At 37.2% G+C, this 23,556-nt stretch overlaps 1 protein-coding gene and 1 long non-coding RNA gene across 5 annotated transcripts in view; both read left to right on the top strand.

Annotated features, from left to right (window-relative positions):
- Positions 1-23,556, top strand: part of LOC107219511 — a 251,610-nt gene that overhangs the window by 149,860 nt on the left and 78,194 nt on the right. The window lies entirely within an intron of this gene.
- LOC124293268 lies at positions 19,009-23,530 on the top strand. 2 transcript variants are annotated; one of them, XR_006903179.1, is made up of 3 exons: positions 19,009-19,757; positions 22,330-22,391; positions 22,525-23,530. It is a non-coding gene; the product is annotated as an uncharacterized LOC124293268 (long non-coding RNA). The 2 variants fall into 2 exon arrangements; XR_006903180.1 differs by having other exon boundaries at positions 22,251-22,391.

Here is a 23,556-nt window from a genome sequence, read left to right as displayed (position 1 = left end):
TAAGTGAGAGAAGGACATAGATCGTATGTGTTGCATTCAATTGACTGATAACTATTTCTTTTCACATTTTATCAGCTACTTTATATTACCTTGTTCAATACAATTTCGACAAATCCATGAATACGTTTTCTTCATCTCTGTAGTACTTCGCGAAGAGAATGAAAGAGCAGATTTTACTCAGAACTGCAGGAAAAGAGGGAAAGATCAGGTTTTTTGGTAAAACATACTTCATAAAATGCAGAATCTACTGTAGAATCAGTGAAAACTACTGTGTGCAGAGTAAAATCTGCTACATTTATAATCAAAATATCGTCTACATGGGTATACTTTACCAAAAACCTTGATATGTCTTTATACTTTTCTCACCAGAATCGATCCGGCAACTACAGTACTTTTAGCCGGGAAAATCATTATTCTTTCAGCAAACATGTGGAATAAGGCTAAGCAGTCGATCTGCAGATACAGCGTCGTCATCTTCTTTAACTGGCCATACAAACAGTAAGATTGCTCGACAAAAGGCAAATCGAGATCTGACTTTCTTCCAAGAATCTGACGTGACTACGGCTAGACTTTCATAATGAAAGGGCAGAAAATGGCATTGACAAAAGCAAACCCGCACGCGGTTCAGACCCAAATAATAGAGAGATAATATAAGGCTGATGTTACAATTGATACTTATGGCAATTCACTGTAATAATAACTTGGAAAAACGTGCGTAATCGTGCCAGTGTCACATCATCTATTAACATACTGTTAAACGTATAAATTATACACTGTTTAGGTAATAACAATATACCGTTAATACTGAAATTTTTTCTCGCATTCAATTGTCGTATTTGTTTGAGTGGCAATATTCAATTGTCGTACTTGTTTCGATCACAAATAACACGATGCGACTGCTTTTTCGAACACGCATAAGAAGTGACATTCAAATATTTTTATAAAATTTTCATGAGGTGTTGTAAAATAAATCAGGGATATGCTATCATGCAAACAAAAACATTCTCTCGAAAAATTGAAAATCATTATTCAACACAAAAATTATTTAAGGTCAAGAATCTTGCGAACTCGTTCAATTTCATTGAACGCTTATTTTGTTCGGATAACTGTTTTTCAGAAATATACTGAAACAGACTTTCTTTCTCAATAATCAATTCGATGTTTACATTTGCTGATTAACATCAATACCAGTTCAACCATGAATAAACAAATATTGAACGATACCAGCGTGATAAAGAAAAGTAGATATATGTATAAGGGCGGTTCTAATTCGACCTGCCTTACCGACCGAGTACGGTAAAGCTGGCAATTGTTTAGGAAGAGTGTCTTAGTGGGATCGTAGGAAATAGTCTTTTGGTTGAAAGCAGTCAATGCTACACTTTTAACCATTTTATAAGCGATTTGAAATGAGTTATTGATATTTAAGCTTTTGTTTACAATTTCAGTATTTTAATTTCTGATATTTCAATTATCGGAATTTCGTAGCTTCGGAATATATTAATTCAATAACCTTCAAGATTTCTGTATATGCAAAAAAAAAACTTTAGTAAGTTCAGCTTCCAAACGACCGCTTTCAGAGCAAAGTTATTGATTTGTTTTCTTTCTCATTCGACTATCTAGTGGCAATATATCCTTAGTTTTATTTTTGGATGACTACTTCACATTCACGCAACCATTGAACACGCTATGATGAAAATTCTGCGCCAACACCCAGTCACTGAGTGGTACGTGGGCAGTTAAAAAACTACTGCTCGCTAAAGTACTAATTTATTCGAAACCGAAATCTACATCCGTTTAGAAAAAATAATACTACATACTATCATAGACAATCTGACGAGAAATAAAAGAATCGTAGGTATGGAACTTTGTGCTCAATATAATTTTTCGGATTCTACAGTTCGCTAAAGTTGATTTTTGCAGACGCAGAAATCTTGAAGGTTATAATAATTTGATTGATACACCAACCTCCTTGAACAAATATTTGAAAATCTCGCTCGACTAACGGAGCTTCATTTGATCCTATAGAGCTACACGATGCACCTGGGAGTTTGGCAATTCAAAGCATTATGTAAGGAAATGAGGTTAGTCAGAACTGAAGACCGATTTTCGCTCAGTCTGCGCATATCCAAGATTCTGTCACAGGAATCACATAAATAGGTTACTTATTTATTTCCGTAAGTTGCAAGAATAATAATACTAAGATTAAACAACAAAATATCAAGTCTGTATGACGTCACCTTGGATATGTTTTCTGATTGATTGACTTAGAGCAAATGCGCATTGTTTCACCTTATTTCTTTACATCATGATCCAAAGTAAGAATATGAGTCCGGGGTAAATTCGGGTAGACCTACGTGGATGTTCGAAGTTCGCCCTGGTTCCCGGATCCACGGTTGACGATTCTCGGTAGTCGGAGATTGGCGGATTGTGAACCGTGAAACGGCCGTCAGGTGTCAATATACCCTGAGCTTAAACACCGCAAACGCCGACTTGCCCATACGCAGACACATCCATTCGGCGTCGGTGTTGCCCGTTGGCGGTTTTGCGATCCCTCGTCAGCAGCGACCCGCCTCGAGGGTTGCATAGTAATTCCGGTCTTACACCAAGGGAATACCGTGCGAAATGTTGGGGTGGAGATATTTCAGCGTCGCGGCATCGTAGCTGTGTGGAAATCTAATAGAATTGACACACGGGGGCTGAACCATAACCGCGTTCCAGGCGGATGTACCGGTTATCGACACCTCGAGGGAGATCTACTCGGTTCAAAGATGTTCGACGCTCTTTAAGGGAATTATATCGCAAAATTGAAATTCACGGTTAGAAAGAGAGGAAAAAGATCTCGTAGAATCCTTGTGGAAATTGGCTCTCGATTGAATTGCGCGAATTTTCAGTATATATAGTATGTATCCCCCCGATCAAAAGTTCTCATGGACACAAGTTCGAAAAATCAGTAGTTTCCGAGATATAGGCCTCGGAAGAGGGGTCTATGGATTTTTTAACATCTATGGACTTCGCGATTTTCACCAATTACAAAGTTTCACGGGGGACTTGAAATCAAATATATCACTCATTGTCAGAAACTGTACAACCGATTCGCGGAGACTCCACCGACGCGTAAAAAACAGGACAAGTCGATCATTGCAAGAGTCGGAGGGTCTCGTTCTTCACGTGAAATCTAACGCTGCAACTCCTTCCAGTAAACCAGCGCGTTCATGGATGAAATCAATCGCAGCTTCCTGCCCATCTTAGAGAACCAACCGTGCAGTTTTTTGAGTGATTTCTTTGATTTCAACTCCCCTTAAAGATTTATAATTCATGAAAATCACGAAATCCATAGATATCAAAAAATCTGGACACCTTTCTTCCGAGGCCTGTATCTCGGAAATTATAATACTGGTTTTCGGGACTTCGGTTTATGAGAACTTTCGATCGAGAGAAAATGTACTATAACATACTGAAAATCCAACCATTTCAACCGGAAACCAATTTCCATATGGATACTGCGTGATCTTTTAAATATGGGTAGCCGATCATGTAAGGTCAGTTGAATTTTTGTGATTCGAGGATGTGTGTAGATCAAGATATCATTATATTTATTTTACATCATTCAACATGGACTCTTATGGCAAACTACTTTTTCAACGTGTTAAAAATCTTCGTTAGATATTTTTTTTACCATTGAAAATGGTTTCATCGCCACATAACCGTCAATTATTGATTTCTGAGTAATTGAACGCGATGAAAACGTAGTTTGCTGTGAGAGTGCATGTTAAATTACACAAAATATGTGTAAAGATATCTTGGCCCACAAAGCACCCTTAATTCACAAAAATTCCACTGATGTTTCAATTTTCACATTTTTCTAAATAAAACTCCATTAAGGGATTAGGTACGCAGCTGTGGCAGGTAGAAAAAAAGGAGCGTACAGCTTTTACGAAAAACGTGTGTTAAGTTTGCAGTGTATAGTTTACACTGAAGTGAGTTTGTTTCTTTAAAACTGACATAAAATTGTCGATTCCTGGGCCGTGGAATGGATCTTCCAAAGAAACGATTTTCTTTAACCACACAGGTGTACCTAATCCCTTAAGGCGATACGGCGGTGAAATTCAAAACCTTTTGATTTACATGAGGCTTGATCCATCGGTAAGGTTGTTCGTGTACTTACCATCTGTAAAGTCATGTGAACAATCATTTTCCTGTCACTTTGCATTCATTCTACGCAATAAGTCGAAAATTTATTATTTTGTTATTACTATAATTCAATTACTACATCTATTACTAATTATTACTATTAGTAAAAATGTGGGGTGTTTTTTCTAACTGGTGTGAGGCGACTGTTCCGGGCAAATTAACCAAAAATTCTTTCGTCGTCGAAAGTTCGGCAGTGACAAAATAAAAATTAGGACTGATCGTGTGCAACTTACCTTTCAACCCGAGAATTACATGTGGAATGGAATTCGTAGTGAATTAGTCAGCAGGCCCGAATTGACCGTAAAGCTAAAAAGGCTATAACCTAAGGCCCTCGAAATTTATGGTCCTTCAATTTTCAAAATCAACTTTGAAAAATAGTACCTAGATTTTCAAAAATTCGGGTAAATCCGATTGGCTATAATTTCCTACATAACGTTCGAGAACTTTGTACACATGTGGACAAAATATCGTGAACGGCGCGTTTTTCCCTAGTCGATTACGTTGGTAATGCAGATTCAGCCTATAGCGACCGGCCGACTCAACTGCAAACTAAAGTCTGCATTGCCAACGCAATCGACTAGGGAAAAAATTAGCCGTTATATAACGCTCGCTGCGGTGGTAGGATTTCAGCCAGTTGTCGAATGAGGACGATTTCTCAGATAATAACTCAATGAACATAAATTCAGACTATACGAGCAAGCCTCAATCTCGGAACATAAAGTTTAGAACAAAAATAATGTAAAAGATGGTTTTGCCAGCGTTAAGGCGCAACAAAAAAATGGAATATAACTCGACTCTATACTCAATTTCGTAATAAAAAATGCGTTTCCCTCTGCAATACTATTTTATACCAACTTAATTACACATGAGAAATATTGTAATAAAGATGTTTTTTTTAACCTTAGTCGATTTTATTTTCTGCCACCACTTTTTAAATTTAACCTATTGGGCCATCTTGCAGGACCGACATTCGACCGTTTTTTTAAAGAGCAGCCTTGGGTATCCTGCCTCCTTAATCCGGGAAAGAATTCTGCAGATTATGCCATCGTTGATCATTTCTAGCGATTTCACGAAGCAAACATCACATATTAATTTTCCTCGGTACTTTCGATTATTCATCCACCTAACACGTTAAAAAAAATTACTTAAGAAAAGTATGACCGATTTTGCAAAATAATGCACCCACTTATTTTAGATCAGGATTTATGTTTTCGAATTGTTATTGTCGTTATGCTTATTTTGGTTCGTGGCCTCTTTATCAGCGAAAATCCGACCTTGATGTACCAACAAGATGTGACACGGATTATAACGATCATGAATTTGATGCTCGAAGGCACTTTAACAGTTGTTTTATCCTTCTCGATCAAGGGCAAGGATTTAATATATGCACTTTCTACTCGCATTGAATGCAGCCCCAGGCAATCAGAATCAGCAAAAAAGTAAAGACAGATTTTAACATTGTCGCTTTGCATAAACGAAATAAAAAGGGTCATAACACGCAATACTTATTAAAATTATGGATATATTAAAACCCATGTCGAAGACTATTTAACTACCTAAAATTTGTAGAACTGATCCAATTTTTCTTACATTTATCCTTAAATATGTCGATCAAATTGCATATTTTTTAAAACTTTTGGTAACCTGATGATGTTGAATCCTCCTATGATCAAAAGTAGATGAACTCTTTTTTTTTGCCGCCTGCTTCCAGTTCGTGGGAAATTCTATTGTTGGCATTTTGCTAATGTTTGTGTGCTTTTTCTATAATTTTGCTCAAGTATACCGGGCTTCCTCGGGTTCCGGCGGTTTCTTGGCGTTGAAAAAGTATTTTGTTGTTGTTGTTTTTTTTTTTTCTCCTCTTGTTATTGATTCGACGATAATATCGAAATTGGCATATCTAATTTGCAAAACCCTTCAATAAATTTATTTACGAATTTTATTTCGGTAATCAATACAAATTAACGCCAACGGGTGTAACTAAAATTGTACTTACTATCAAATATCAGTATTATAGCAAATAATCAAAATTTCGGTGATCAATACGATTTAAGACCAATGGGTGTAACTATAAATAAAAATCGTAGTATTCAACCAATCAACAGACGCAGGTCAAATAATCTTGAAATGATCACTCAACCGGAGCCTAAAAAAATAAGTTTCTCAAAAGGTTCTAATACGAGTTTAGATATAAATATAAAAAGTAAGCAATATAAATTTTAAAAAAGTAAGGAAGCAGCAGAGAAGAAATGCACTTCTGAAATGTACTGAACTAGGAAAAAAAAGAATCTCAACAGAGATATTGTTAAAAAGTGAAAGCAAGATCTGTAGTTATAAAAAAGAATTATAGAGGTATAAAGTCCTCAGAAAATTTGATTAATATTGAACCGGATAGCGTTAAGTCCGTTTCACATACAAGTTTAGAAAAATCAATTACATTACAAGATAAATCTATGAGAAATTCGAATATGGTCTATCGAATTAGCGAGACAGACAAAATAAACTATAGTAATGATGATCAATATTATGCATAGCTAATAGATTTTTTTGCCTTAAATGTTATGCTAAACATTTCAAAGGAGAAAAAGTATCGAACAAACTTCCAATAAACTATCACTTGGAGACTACTGTGCCCATGGGAAAGTATATTCAAAATTTTTACCAAGTCCTCCTCGTGAATTGAAATAATTATTTAGTAGTGAAAATCCGAAATTCCACGATATTTTCAAACAGATTACATATTACAATGAATCCTTAAACATAAGTCCGATAGATCCAAACATAGGACCGCACGTGGATTCGTACATTATTTCGTCCATACGGAACGAGAGGTTGGTATCTTAATTTACTTCCTGCTAATAGAATGATAAACGCTAAACTATCGCTAAACGTGTACGCAGATCCGCATACTTAAAATACAGAATATCTGCATAAGATAAAAAATAAAGAAGTCAGTATTTACAAAGACGAAGACAATTTTCATGATGAAAAATAACAAATAATCAGGAGAGCACGCGAAGCGCGCCTATGCTCTAGAAAATATGGAATGTCTACGCATAATGAATATGAGAATTTTTTACGTTAAAAAATCAAATCTGGAAGTCGATTTTATTTGTATTTGTTCGATAGATGACTGTGACATATTACAAAAACAGATTCAATTGATTCCTCAACTTTCAATGGATTCGGAAATGAAACATTTTTTTCACACTTCATTTCACGGAAAATTAACCTTGCCAATACCATTATGACTATAGACACTTTATCTTCCGATCAGTATCATACGAACTTGACAGCTGTGTCCCTGAGTAGAGTTAGATACGTTGCAAAATATGTAAAAAAAATTGAGTACTGAATTATTAGTACGATGAGCTATGTCTCGATGAGACTGCGAAATTAGATGAATTGAAGAAACAAGTGCGAACGAAGGCAGGTAACAACATTCTTTTCGACATGCATCCTGACATTACTATAATTTTTTCATTACTTGGGCCTACAAAATTCCAGCTACGGCTATCACCTATTACTGTGTAAATTCGGTGCTATATGGAAATTAGCGCGTATAAAAGTTGTCCCAGTTTGAGTGGAATGTTCAAATCCCTCCTTAAAAAATTTCTAGGCAATATTTTCGCCCAACAAAAGTTTTAGGGATGCAGTAAGGAATGGAGTAAGAAGAGATTTAGATTGCATTTGAATACTACTAACAGGGTATCCTTTATACCGGATTATTTCGTTGAAAAAGTCACGTGGGCAATGTCAGCTGCTAGAAAAGTGGATAAACTTCGGTAATTATTTGCGCCTCGACAACTAATTTTATAATTTTGTCAGGGTTTGTTTCATTTGAAACTATGTAAATCGAGCTTTAATCGCGTTTATCATCAGAATCAATTGACAGTAAACAGCATTATAGGAATGGAGCGCGACTGTCAGTGGCGCCACGAGTGGCCAAATTTATCCCTATCGACTGGACTTGCACCAACGTTGATTGATGGTCGGTCATTTGTCACCATTTTTCCGGTAAAAAACAAATATGTGTACCCAGAAAATGCCTCCTTCCGGTGTACGAAAAGTAGAGGTTAATTTTTGCAGCATCAATTATTATAACAGTTTGAGAAATACCGAATAAGCCGTTATTTACTGTCCCTAGTGACAGGGTGATTGAAAATAATTGGTTCATTTCGTGCTATGACACAGCCACGGAAGCTTATGATTGACTGATTGCGAGTCATTGGCGTAGACAGGGGAAAATGCCAGTTGGTTGGGACAAATACGGCAGATTCGGTGCTCTCGTCAACTCCGTCAATTTTCGGTCTCTGTAGACAATACCGTGAACCATTTCACTCGGTGACGCGTTTTGCAGTCCCGACGATATTTCAAGAACGACTCAAACGATTCACTTCAAAGGGCATAGCTGGATAAGCATACCGAATCTCTGCCCCCAAGGCGTTTTCTATCGACACTTTGAGGATCATTGTGGCAGCAAATAAAAATAATTCACCCCAAATTTCAGCTACTTAATCTTGAACAGTTTGCGAGTTATTTAAAAGAAACTCTTTGTTCTTTTTTTTTGCTATAGCTCAAGTTAAAATTAACAAATGATGATTTTTTCTCAATTACTTGGGAGTAAAGACGTGAAAAAATATGTTCGTTAGGTATGATTCTCAAATATAAAGTCAATTTTTTTAAAAATAAATAAGACTCAAATAATTTTTCAACTGTGTTCTTTCAGACATGCAATCACCGAATTTTAGCTAAAAACGTCTTTTATATTCTCTTATACTCAGGAATTTTCTCCATTTTTCTGATTTAGTAGAACATTTTGAAAAAAATTGAAAATTGAACTTTCGTTAGAAAACTTCGTGTTTAAACGAACTAATCCTACTTTACAAGTAAAAAATTATATAAATAATCATTCGTTAACAATAATTGCGAAATAAACTGCGGAGATACCAATAAGATTAAGAAATATATAAAATAAATCAAATTGAATTTATCTTCGTCACTATCGTCATTAATTACTGCACAGTCTCCTGTATGATTAAAAATATGACTCGAAATATTTGCTAAGTTTTACAATTTTTTACAAATAATAAACCATCGCTGCTGTTTGAGAACAGCAACCAACCGTACGTCTGCCATTTGCACAACTCGCTGTAGCAAACTGGCTGGCTGCCTGCCTGCCTGTTTGCCTGTCTGTCTGTCTGTCTGTCTGTCTGTGTGCTGTCTGTCTGTCTATCATAGATCAAAGTAGTGGAAGGCTGGCAGACTGTGAAACTTCGATATGAAAAATGCCTGAACTTTCTACACGTTAAACTTACTTTAAAAACGGCTGAAAACATTTTTCAAGTTCAAGTCTAATCTCGACATATCAATGCAAAGACATATTGTTGTATCGAGTATCATCTTAACGGCAATGGGATAAGTAGGATTTCCAGATATTGCTGTGATGGGCAATCGCAGAGGTACGGTTGGTTGCTGTTCTCACACAGCAACGTTAGTTTATTATCTATCGTATGCTAGATATTTGTAAAAAAAAATTGTAAAACCAGCAAAAGTTTTGAGTCACATTTTTAATCATACAGGAAACTGTGTAGTAATTAATGAGGATAGTGACGAGGATTTATTCTATTTGATTTCTTTCACATATATCTTGATCTTATTGGTATCTCCGTAGTATAATGCGCATGTATTGTTAAAAAATAATTATTTATATAATTTTTTACTCGTAAAGTAGGATTAGTTCGTTTAAACGGGAAGTTTTCTAACGAAAGTTCAATTTTCAATTTTTTTTCACAATGTTCCATCAAATCGAAAAAAGTGAAAAAAGTCCTGAGTATAAAAAAGTACAAAAGACGCGTTTAATTGAATTTTGGTGATTGCATGTCTACAAAAAGACATTTAGAAAAATGATTCTAGTCTTATTTATTAAAAAAAAAATTAGCTTCATATTTGAGAATCATAAAGAAAATAATTTTTCACTTCTTTTACTCCCAAGTATTTGGTAAAAAATCACAATTTGTTAAATTTCATTTTTACTATTAAAAGAAAAAAAAGGATAAGGGTTTATTTTAAATAACTCGAAAGTTGTTTAAGATTAAGAGCTGAAATTTGGGGTCAATTATTTTTATTTGGTGTCTGCGAAATGATCCTCCAACTGTAGATAAAAAATATGGTGGTGGCAGATTCTGCATGCTTATCCAGCTATGCCTTTTGAAGACACTATTCATAGATAATTTCTTGTTTTTGTCAGAGTCCGATTTTTTTTTTCAACAAACTGGTCACCGTTTTAAATTAGGATTCAGATTTTCGTCAAAAAATTAAAACCATTTCATTCGATTAACGAAAAAATATGATGATCAAGAAAATTAAAGTCGTGGCAAAAAGGATAAGCAATCCAAGAATACTATCTCCAAATTTGAAGTAATTCGTTTGAACCGTATTTGAGATATCGTTGGTACTGCGAAGCATGTCATTGAGCGAAACGCAAGTTACAATATTGTCAATAACAATGCTCCCCATTAATTGATTGATTAATAAAAAAGATATGTAATTCAAGCCCAGTCTACATACTTTCACGTAAAAGAAACTCAGATTGAATGGAACGATTGACCGTGTCAAGATATGAATTTCCAAAATTCACCCACTTCTTCAGCCATGTATATATACATTCCTCCCCAAAATGCCGGAAACTTGTAACGGCCGAGCCGATTCCTCGTGGTAGAATAAACTTCGCCGAGTGTACCTGAGCACGAAGCGGCGGCACCGCGAACAAATTGCTCAATCCCCAAAGCCGAGCGAAGTTTCTGAAAACGTAGACCATGGATATAAGAGAACGTTCGAAGGTACGAGTCCTGTCCGCACGTATAGGCATGTACCTGCCCATTAGCGACACGTACCGCAGCGACATACCCCGTACTTAAAGGCACGCATACCGGCGAACCGAGCGTAAAAACATTCCGGTGAAACCCACGGCGGCCATGTTGAAATTCGAATTGTCGTTTCACCTTCGGAAGCGACGCCTGGTACTCGAGGCAAGAGCCTCGCGGCCGACTCACACTTCTTGCTTTTCCTTTACACCCGCCGGTTTCCTGCACCGGTATTCGTTACGCCTCGTTCTCGGCCAACGACGTCGCTCTCTTCGAACCTTTCGACGAATCGGATGCCGCGGTTTGAACGCGTCTTCCCCCCCCCCCTCCCACCTCAAGGTGAAAACCGGTCGCCCCCACGCCGCAAACGAGAGCGATATACTCCGAGGAAGAACCGACTATGTCCTTAGGACTCTGGCGGAGGTGCCAGCGGCGGATCGATCCCTGAAAGGGCCCTGTTTTTATGTATTCCTTAAAGACGTTGGTTGCTAAAAACCGCCACCTTTTAGTAATTTTATCACGGGATAGACGCATATTGAGCATTCATGGGATTATTTTCATTCAAGAACCTAGCATATTCGTTCGATTGCACTATTATCATGGCTCTTGTTTTCAGACGATTCATTTCTGCGCGTTAATACGCTTTTTTTTAGTACAGGGAAGCCAATTACATTGCCATTTTTCGATCGTAATCAATATTTGTACGATGTTTTGAAAGTAAATTTTAAATAAAGCATCGATATTTAACAAAGACACGAACCCAACTGACCGCCTCCGAATCGAATGAAACTTTGCAGATGTTTCAAGGACTCGAAAATTTGAAACAAGTGTACTTTTATATCGGCTGAATTATGGTTCAACTATATTTTCTTCCACACCACAGGAAATTGAATAGCATTAGCTGAAAGCGATTAACAAATGATGGTTTGATAAACCAAGAAATGAAAAATTTAATAGTTGTTCAGTGCCGTAATTTGAATCAAGATACGTCATTCAAAATCTTCAACATTTTTTTATAATGAAGCTTGAAGCTTTTTTCATTGGAAATACAACCGCATCATTTTTCTGAATTTGTTGGTTCTGGTTTTAGATTCTTAATCAGCCACGTGAACATTTCAGGTATATCCATTTTCAAGCTAATTGATCTGTTAAGCTATCTGTTGTTTCGCATTTTGAAATTTAAAAACCTCAAAAACCCATCACGTATCAAATTTTGAGAGATCCGTCCGGGGTTTGGAAAAATGTGTGACTTCATAACTTGTGACAAAGTGTTGAAAAAAAAACCTCAGGGAAAAAATGGGACCGATGTTCATTTTTTGTGAAAAAAACTCATGTTTGAAAATTTTGGCTAACGAATTTTGATTTCAATTACGATACTGAACAACTTTCGCATTTTATACTTTCTTGTGTGTGTGTTTCTTTTTTTATTAATCGATATTGAATTTTCCTTAGAGGGAGAGGTGATAAAATGTAAGGACAATATTTGGGCGGATTTAAATAAACGTTCGTATGATATCTTGGAGCCCTTAATTATCCCCAAAATTAATTGAGTTAGTATTTTTAATTTTCGTATTTTTAAAGAGCTCTTCGCAGCTTACAAATATAACAATTTGATGAATATTCATTCAATTTATAACTACATCTTGATAAAATTAACGAAAAGTATCGTTTTTTGGCGACCAAATCCCGTCGAGGATGAGGTGAAAACACTTCCTGGAAAAATCTGAAAGAAGCTGAAGTTCTCACGAATTTTCGCGATAAATCGGGAAGTTTTCTGAACAACTGTATTTATTTATTTTTTTTTTCTCTTTCAATCTTCGGTAATTTTGTAGACAAAATTAACAGGAGAGCGAAAATACTCTTGCGAAGTACTTTTAACTAATGGATTTGGATCTGCTCGTCGTGAGTTCTCGATAGTATTTTCGTGCTCCCGTTAGTTTTTTTTTTTTTTTCACCCAGGACCTGAGTGCGTAAACCTGGGGGCCCAACGGATGCTTGTTTCGGTCCTGAGTCAAAGGGTTCCGGAGTAGCGTCGAGAGCCGGTCGTGTACAAGCCGGTTCACACGAGGTACGATTCTCCTCGATCTGGGCGGGGCGAAGAAACCGAGAGTTTAGAAACGTGGCGTGCGGAGAAGCTTTCGATTTTGTTTGAATAATAAAGTGCGTAAAGAACAGCCTTGATCTAAACCTGCTGCGGAGCTTCGGTCCGTGTGTGTGTCAAATTCATGAATAGAATTTCGACGCGTTTTTGCAGAGGGATGGAAATGGAAATAGAGAGAGAGAGAGAGAGAGAGAGGCGTGAGGCGCAAAATATCGAGGGTCAAAACTGAACCGAGCTGTACATCACGAGCTGGGACCCTTTCATGCTCCTCGTGTACATGCATCGAAGAATTCAAATACCGTGGTAAAAAAAAAGCCGAAGACCGGCACGAGATATTTTCACGGAATATTTTCCGATCATGACGAATATCCCCGGATTTTCCACCGCGGCTTCGTCTTTTTACAATTTTAAAATTATCACGTTTTTCAAACTTGGAACGCGGGTCAATCGCTTCCAAACCTCGGCTCGGCTTCGGTCAGCCGGTCGCCAGTCGGCGGCGAAGATCTTCGGGCGGAACATCGGCTATACACGAGCCGCTCTAACGAACGGGTAAAAAACAATAGGGCCTGATTAAAATCGGCCGTTAATGTTTCGGGGAGTGTTCGAAGTGCGGATTCGGCCAGGGAACAATGGACCTACGCTAGTTGCTCGCCGCGGCGCCGGTCGCGATTTTCTGCGATTGATGGCTAAAAGTGGGCAGCCTTCGCTCTCTCTCTCTGTTTTTCTCTCTCCCTCTCTCTCTCTCTCTCTCTCTCTCTCTCTCTCTATGACGCTTCCATAGCCAAGTGATATAAGTAACGTGTGTTTACAGTGTTTGTGCCGCGTTGTATTTTGCTTCCAATTGTTCTCTCCTGAATACCCAATGCTGATTGTGAATTCTAATGCGCATTCGGGCGGCGCTTTCTTTAGACCTGTTTTGGATAATTGAGGGAACCGCTCCATGTGGTACATACACATATATGATGGCTGGCGCTAATTTCAATACAACGATGAGAAATGTAATCGTCCCTGTAGTTCCATTTAACCATTTGACGACGAATCGGCTGGTGTGTCTGAATCGAAAATTAAGAAAGGAGGAAAAATCGTTAGCGATGTTGTTTGCGTCATTAATATAAATAAACGTGATTGAGACAGCATTTCTTATATAGCTCGTAGATATGAATCTAAATAAATTAGAATTACACAAGATATCAAGAATTTGAACAAAGGATTTGTAATTAGAACGTCCGGAAAAATCGAAATTGCAGTGTTTTTCATCCGATTCTAATGTTCTTGAACTCATTTTCTTCACCGACCGAATCCCCGCACTTTGCTCCAAAAAAATTGAGAAATCTTGCACTACGGTATAGTTTCAACGCGAAAATGTAATTGTTGACGAACATCTTACCTGCAGTACTTACAGAATTCCGTTTTTACCAACGCCTGAGATAACTATTTGTCAGTAATTTTTAAGACGATCTCCGAAGATCGCTATGCTAAGGGAAATCAGCCTAAATATTAAAATGGGATCAAGAACACCAGAACAAAATCATTTGGAACATTACAATTATGAAACATGTTCTGAAATTCTTGATATCACAGCTCATCTTATTCGAATTTGCGCCCAGAATCACTTCCTACTATCACATGGTAAATATTTTCATTTCATTCCGGTTCACTTTTACATCATTGGCGCAAATAACATAACTGCAAATTTTTGAAACGGTTTTTCCTCTTTTTCTATCTTTCGATTCAGATGGTCCTTTGGATTCATTATCTCAATCAGTTAAACGGACCGGTTCATAGTACCCAATGTTGACGTAATTAGAGGAAATATTACAAAATTCGTCGTGATCGTAATTGTTTGAAAAACTAAATTTTTTTTACATAAGCGTGGAAATCATCAGTTATTCATTTCATCTTATGTTGATCAGCAACTAATGATGATAATCTGAATTTGTGCAGACATTAGAAGGTGGTTTGCTACCAAAATGATTTGGAAGTCATTTAAATCTAACTTGTTTGCTATCCACAATTTTAGGTGCTAGATTGATCTCTAAAATTTCTATTCAATATTATTGTTCAATGTATTTTTGTTGGTAATTCTCATGTTCACTCATCGCTCATGTTTTACTTTTTTTGCAAAATCGAACCCTTCGATTGACCAAAAACAAGTCAAGTAACTCAGTTCAATCACCAGCTATTTCTAAGTTATTTGTAATCGGTCTAATTTTAGTTTTCGAGCCATTTGGCAAGAATCATAGCAAACTGTTCGCATCAAATATGTTCCAGATTGGTTTCCAAAAAGTATGAGTTCTCAAAAAATGAGTCAACTTTGCAAAGATTTCTTTTCCATACAGCTTATTGAGATTCTAATTGTGGCGACCGATGAGTTCGAAATCGCATTACAAAAACCGAGACATTTATCATAGTGTAGGACAGATTTCCTAGTCTTTGGTCCTTTTTTAATACAAGTCTAAAAAACTATTCCCGTATCATAAGTTGAACATGTAAATTATTTCGCGACGCAATGATTCAACGACTTCCGATGAACACACCGAGATACATATCTTGTCTTTCACATTTTCTTGACCATTCTCGTTTAAAACCGTTATGAAAAAAAATTCCAACGGGTATAAAATGAAAATCACTCTTGTAGCTGTAACCGTGCTTTTTTTAATTCCGATCTCTCGTACAGCATTTTTTCAACTATTGGAATACAATTTGACGTTGATCGCGCAACAATAAATCGATCGTGTGACGGGTCTGATTAAACTGACAAAAATGTAGTCGACTAAACCAGCTGATTGACAATGCCGATTACAGTAAATAGTTAGCCAGGCCACGTTTCCTTGGGATTCGAAAAGTATATTTACACCGTTATTGTAACAATGCCCATATCACCAGAACTCTTCGGTAACCGTAACGAATGATATTTTTCGTCAGTGCAGTCCCGTAGAACAGGTAGAAGGCAGGTGCCGAACCCTACCTGCCAGCCCTCCGTTTTCCTCCTCTTTCCTCCTCGCCTCGCTCTTCGTCCTTCTTCCGTCCGTCCGCCTCTCTCCCTCGATCGTCCAGCAGGCACGCCGATGTTAGTGGAGCCCCACGCATCGCGTTGTACCTGAAATTAACGAATTTCTAACAAACTCACCTGCCGCAGCGAGCACACGCTTCGATGCACCCTGCAGCCTTACAGCTGTTGCACTTTTGGATCACCGCGGCTTCTTTCCCGCGTTTCGATTCTCTTAGTCTCGTTTCCTACTCCGACTGAACCGGTAGCGCGTCCTTCGCGTTCGAGTTCCTCTCGAATTTCGGCCCGTACGGTTAAAATATCGCGGAAATATCCGGCGTTTCGTTCGCCTCTCGATTAGCCGCTATTTTCTACCTCGTCACTGGGTTTCGCATGCCTGGGAATATTTGACCGGAAGAAAGAAAAGTCTCTTGACCGTGTTACAGCTTTGACGGAAAGTCCGGCACGAACCCGAAAGTAAAAGGGGATTTTCAAAGGGCGTCGGATTCTTGGAGATAAATTATAAAGGTGACCTGTCGCGGGTGTTTTTAAAGTCTTGTCACCCTATCGACTCTTTGACGATTACTTAAGAGCCTTGAACAATTATATATCTGTGCGCGTGCATGCGTGCGTGTGTGTATTTGCAAGGGTGAAAATGTGACACCCTTTGAAGATGACCTGCCCAAATTTTATACGGTAAGGGACGTCGATGAATCGGTTCATTGAGCGTGAATAACTTCACTTTCGGAGGGAGTTTATGGGATGTGAATAATTCAGCATCCACCGAGGGCGTTCTATTATACCTACGCATTATCGGGCGTAGGGACCGTCTCAATTTTTAACATGAAACATTAACGTTTCTTCTTTTTTTTTTTTTTGTGAAAAATGGTTACAAAACCTTTTAAAAATGAACGAGTCAGACGCTGAATCGATGCCAGGGAAAAGAGAACAGACTGTTAAAAATTCTCTAATAGTGTTATTTGTGTCGGTAATAGCAAACACGAATGTAACAACACCTCTTATCGCATAATACGAATAATAAAAACTGGGATGCCAACAATTTGAGAAAATTTTTATAATCGAAACGTTTAAAATGAGTGAATTCTTGTGTTTTCAATCCAATTCCAATGTTTGGATTTACTTTAGTCACGTTCACAAAGACATTCAAGAAATGCTACATAATAATAGTTACCACGCGAAAATGTTATTGTTGAATATATTTTGTGCCGTGCTTACAGAAATCTGTTTTTATCCACTGTGAAGATAAATATTGGTGAACGAAATATGCCCAAGAACATTAAAATTAGATTAAAGAAAAAAATCGATTTCATCATTTCGAGTTTTTAGTCATTAAACCTTTTCTGAAACTCTTGATATCTTAGCTTGTAATATTCGAATTTGCTTGGATTAATTTCTACTACATATAAAGGATGTTGTTTCATTCTTGTTCACTATCATTGGTGCAAGTAGCATTGCTCGAGCCTTTCCAAATGGTTTTTTAGCTTCTTCTAAATTTCGATTCATACAGTGAAGCCCATTTACAGCCCCTTAAATTGCTTTGAATTCTGATAGAAGTTCAGTTTAGGCTGAAGAATGATGTTACGAACGTAATCAATGTCTCGGATTTTGCTTTATGACTTGTTTTTCTCTTCGCCCGCACTCTTTTAGCATAAATTGGATCATGATTTTTCTCAAATGAACCTTCACATTTACACAATATCAATCTGTTATGCTTCCTGCGGAATAGAACCGTTTCCTTCCAAACTTACTCATCGCAAAATCGAGTGACATTTGGATTCAAATTAATGAAGATCATCATTGACCTGAATTAGTGACCTGATTCACTAACTGTTGCTCTACTCCTCGAATCGCGCCATCGCCATTTCTAGTCGATTCTACGATAATGAGAATTAAAGAATGCCCATATTTTCGAACTAAGCCTATAACCGATTCCGTAAATGCTTTTCCATTCTTCTTCGATTTCTGCAGCGCAACTTTAACGATTCACAATTTTTCTCTCTTCAAATCACACTTTTCTCACGTAACAATTATTATCTTGCCGGTTCAATCGTGCCAGAAGTAAGTGAACCTTGACAAATTCATAGAAGCAATTATTTAAAAACTTAAAATGATCGGCAAATTGCATCCAACGATAGTTATAAGAGAAATCCTGTTGTTACCAAACATAGCCAATCTAAAACTTCTTTCGTACATCTTGGATTTCAAACTTATTCACTTATTTGTGTTCTCTATGAAATGATCCAGAAACACAAAGCCAATGTAAACGAGGAATCGAGACAAACAAAACCTGGATGGCAAGCTCACTTGTCATTGGGAAATAAATGAAAACCTAGTATATGTTAGATATTAAGAATTTGAGTCATTCAATTTTCAATCCATAGCATGAAACCGATAAGTCATTAAAGCACTGTGAATGCAGGGGCGAGATGTGGAAACATCGAAGATCATCGAATCCATCGACTGTCTTTACTTTATTTTGTATTTAATAAACTTTGTCGATGCTTATTCAATTATCGATTTTTAACGTCATCACTTCCGCTTAACCGAAAGTAGGAAATTTTGGTAAAGCCATCTCTTATGGTTTTCAGATGTCGAAATAAGGAAGGACTGCGTTTTGCTCCAAACCCGTTTACTCTGCGCTAAAGCGACACAGAGCAAAAAAAAATCCGATAAAAAAGCATCGTACGTATAAACCGGCAAACGGCGTTGCAGAAAACAAATTAAACTACTCAAAGACCGTGACTGCACACTTCGTCAGTTGCATAAAACTGGCTTCTTAAATATGCGTAGGTATATTGTAGTAAAGTAGAACGCGTACGTATATAAATGCACGGCTCGACTCGATCTGTCTGTGACTCGTTGTCAGTTGTACTTCACCTCTGGGAGTAGAAACACGTTACGTAACGAGGGTGGTCATCTGCGTCATGTGATGTATGCATTATGCGAGTAAGCGACGACAAAGTTATTGAAATGTGCCTGCCTCTATTATGCAATTTTCGCAGCTTTAAAGTTGTGAAAATTTTTCCAGAACAGGCGAGAAGATAATAATGTTCATTCCTATTCATGAGGGTTCCCTTGTAATTCAATGAAAAGTGGCATAAACAAACAGTGAATGTGATAAATAAAACGTACACTGGTACAGAAGCGTGAAACTGGAGGTTGAAGTGAAAATTGCAATTACCTACATACGTTGCATGGAATGAAATACCCCATTTAAAACGGTGTGTTATGAAAAGTTGTGAGTAATTTAATTGCGGACGTACGGATGTATGAACTCTCCTATTGTGAATATAAATTGCAAAACTTGATCGCTGGATAATTAATAATAACGGCTAATAAGAGCGAGGGGAAAGTTATAAGCCCCTCGTACTTTCGTTCGACAATTGTTAACGCAGACTAATGAAATAATTTTAGCTCGTTGAACGTCTGCTTCAATTCATTTAAAGAACAAGTTCGAAATCGCTGGGAACAACTGCGCAGGAAATTTTCAGTGATTGTTATCTTCTCCGTGATTATTTCAAAGATGGCTGTTGAAACGGAAAAGTTTGGAACGGTTCCCGGAAGCTCGTCGTTGTCCCGCAGAAGTTGAAAGGTATACAATGTATTTTCTTTAAACAAATACGCACAAATACACAAATAACTTTGATTTTAATTCACGGGAAGAGAACAACAGGAAACGAATCAAATTTTGGGAGTTGGAATATCATTATTCAACGGCTTTCATTTCCGTACACAATTTATACTAATTTCGGTGCAAACGCTTATTTTTCTTCAACTCGACCACTTTATTGCAGACCACGATAACTAGGGCTGTCCAATTGATCGATTAATCAAAGACGTTCGTTTTAATTGATTTCTCGACCACACGATTGATCAAATGCGATTAATCGCTTAATCGGCCTTTTGCGTTGATCGTTTTCTAAAACAAATGACTAATCGATTATTCGGAAAAACAGTTACTCGAAGTCTACAATTTAATTTAATTGCGATTAATCGATTAATCACACAGCCCTACAGTGATCACGTTACTTGACCACTCTCTTCAAAGTTTAATAAGAAATGAGTGGGAGATTGGTATTTTTTTTTTATAACACAAACACGTTATTCCTGATCGCGAAAATCGATCGACTCCCCTTTACGAACAATATTCTGCAGTTTCAGACTGCTGTGAAGTGCAAGTTCCATGCGTTATGCAAACCTTTCATGAATATCTTGCGTAATTGCTGCTCCTGCAGATCTGGGTTCAGAACGATTTTGCTCGGAGGTCAACTGATACTGTTACACTGACACACCTAAATCGCCTGGGCATTATATTCAAACATCTGGGCACAGACACGTCCGCTCCGCAGTAATAACTCGAATAATGTTTGCTTGAAATAATTGCCAAGCGTAGACGCAACCGAGTCGAGTAGTTAAGCCGCGTTTGCGACTCCCCTTCCGACCGGAAGTAGCTTGAAAATGAGACAAGTTGTTTCACTGAAACACTTCGCAACCGTTCCAAGACAGACTCTGTTAATCTTACCTTGAACGTCTCCAAATCACAAATCTAAAAAATTGAATATTGTAAAATACAAGTACTGCATGTCTCATACACATACAAATCCAAATCCGCGCCGATTGCGTCACGCAATACGGAGTTTTGCAATTTTTGTGCTCACGGAGACTAACACAAGGAAACCGAACTCAGATGGAAGAATTGACACTACTCGTCAAAGTAATCGTACACGTTTGGTTTATTTTTTATACCACTAGCGTCGCTAGTGTTCCTTTTGCACCGAACTACCATTGACAGCAGGAATGCCTAAAATCGATCGATCGATGATCTTGCAATGCGATTGGTAGAAAGTTTTCGATTCAAACTACCTCCTTGCCTTGTACTCCCTTCGCTGTCTTCGGTGCGTACGGGAGTCCTGCAGTTTGCAGATTTTTGCTGTCGTATAAAGTACATTATCTCTGTTCGTTGCTGGTATAACCTTAAATTCATTCGTCATCGTATTCTGTTTTTGTAAGCATATAGCAGCGTATAGTTTACTTTCTTCTGTGATTTCATTCTTATTCCCCTTTCTTCCTTCGTTTTGTGTTCTGTGTCCGATGCAGCAAGTATTTCTCTAGCGTATATTTCATTATATGGACTTAAATGACGACTGATTTAATCAGATTGACGAACAATTTATAATTCAGTAATCACATTGTTGTTTCTGCCGAGTCTTGAAGGCGACCTAATTCTCCCGGCAATCAACTGTCCTAGCTCTATGTAAATATACGTGCCGGTTACAACAGAAGATGTATGTGGCGATTTGGTGTAGGTTGAACGTGCAAAGTATTTTAACGATCACGCACGAATTACATTGTAATCGAGAAGAGTAGACCGTGCCGAATTATTTATGATCTGTGTTTATGAACATTGAACAAGCTCACCTGACGCGAAGAGGAAAAAAAATCAATGGTTATGTAGGTTGGCTGACCAAACATCGATACTCTATATTAATTTTAATATGAGACAGTCGTAACTCGAGCATTCGTCAAATTGTTTTATTCGTAAGTTACGAAAACCTCTTTGAAAATGCATAATACTGGAATTATAATCGAAGGGTTCGATACCGATGTTTCTAGAGTCATATCGGTGTCAACTAATGTCTGGTGGATAAAAAATACGAATACTTAAAAAATGAACATCCATCGAAATACTTCAAGCATATTATGCAATAATTTTCGTTGCTAGTATTAAGACTTGAAATTCAATTGCATATCTGCAATTACTGTGAGGGGCACGCGTTCGAATTTATTATGATACTACTTTAAGAAGCCAGAAGTTTTTCGCACCTGCTGCCGCATACTTTCAGCTATCCGACATAAAATTTATCAGCGTAATTAACAGCATGATGAATTTTTGAATCAGGCATATATAATTACGATAAATGGTCACTTCGCATAAAAAAGAGCATACCTTCGCATTATTATTATTTTTTGTTTTTTTTTAATTTATAACCTGAAATGGAACTTTTTTATAACAATTTTTTACGGCTCAAGCAAATAACGATAAATCTTGATTTCTATTTCTGACGTTGATTTTTTTCCTGTCAAGATTTTTCTTCCCCTGAACACACGATTCCTTCCGTCCGGTTAGAAACCAACTGACTCGATGCACGCATGTGTGTTTGCAGAGAATTTGATTCTCATTGTTAAGAAAATTCTTCAAGGACGAAGTTCGGATCATTAAGCACGCGTAAGTGGTAACAATTTGAAAAAAATATCATCTTTCCCTTGCGTAAATTCGGAAAGCGACTTTTCAAAAGTTTTTCAGGTAGAAGTTAAAAAAATGTTGCTTCCATTCAAAACAACCTAGTATATGCTTACAGGTATTTACACGTGGTTTTATATCTAATCCTAACACTCGTGTACAGAGGAATATTGTACATTATGACCGTGGATTTACGGCCACGCATGGCCGCAACTTCGTTGAAGAAAGTGCCGCAGGTGAACTGAAATTTTATGGGGGATAGCGTGTACGTGTGGTAAAGATTCTGCAGGCGGAAAAGACACTGGAGTATAAAATTTCCATGTGAAATGACGGAAATGGATCGTGATGTTAGTGCAGTGAACGGAAATGCGAATAAGTGATACTCTTGCAGGCTGGAAAACGTGGCGTCGAAGAAAATAACTATATTTACGCCTAGTATTATGGCCCATTGTTTCCTGCAGGTGGATTAATTTTTCACATATAATCCAGTACATAATTGGATGTACCGGAAACTTAAACTTGGTTCTCACCAATGTGGAAAAATTCTGACGACTGTTGCAATTCAAGGATGCTGGTGATCTAAAAATCAATACTTTTTATTCGTGTTATTACGAGATGATCACACTATGAGTATTTATCGAGTTTAATATTCTTAAACTACTGCGAAGATTCTTTTATAAGTCTAGAAATAAGAAATACTAAAATTATGAACAAGATCCTACATTTTCTCTTTCGGTAGTCAACTGAAATTTGCCGTTTGTTGATGATAAGCTATTTGGATGCAAAATAGTATTATTAGATATGAAATAATCTCTTGGAAGAAAATAAGTCATCGTAGAATAAAATGGAACGAATCTACTATATTTTCAATCATTTTGAAGCGATTTGAAATAAAATGTTAATATTTCATCGTTTCTATATAATTGAAGAATTTTATATTTTCATATCACATCATGGGCGATTATATATTGTGACGAAATTAGTGAAAAATATTGGTTTTTTGCTTATAAGCCTCTTTATCGAACATATCACTCTGTCGGAATAACAATCCAGTAAACCATAGCGATAAAAATAGCAACCAAAATTTGAAAAATCATTAATTATCGCACACAAATTTTCCGGCATCTAGTGTAGGTTAATAAAAAATTGT

The sequence above is a fragment of the Neodiprion lecontei genome, chromosome 3, assembly GCF_021901455.1.
Source record: "Neodiprion lecontei isolate iyNeoLeco1 chromosome 3, iyNeoLeco1.1, whole genome shotgun sequence".
Taxonomy (NCBI): domain Eukaryota; kingdom Metazoa; phylum Arthropoda; class Insecta; order Hymenoptera; family Diprionidae; genus Neodiprion; species Neodiprion lecontei.
This window is presented reverse-complemented; position numbering and strand designations above follow the sequence as displayed.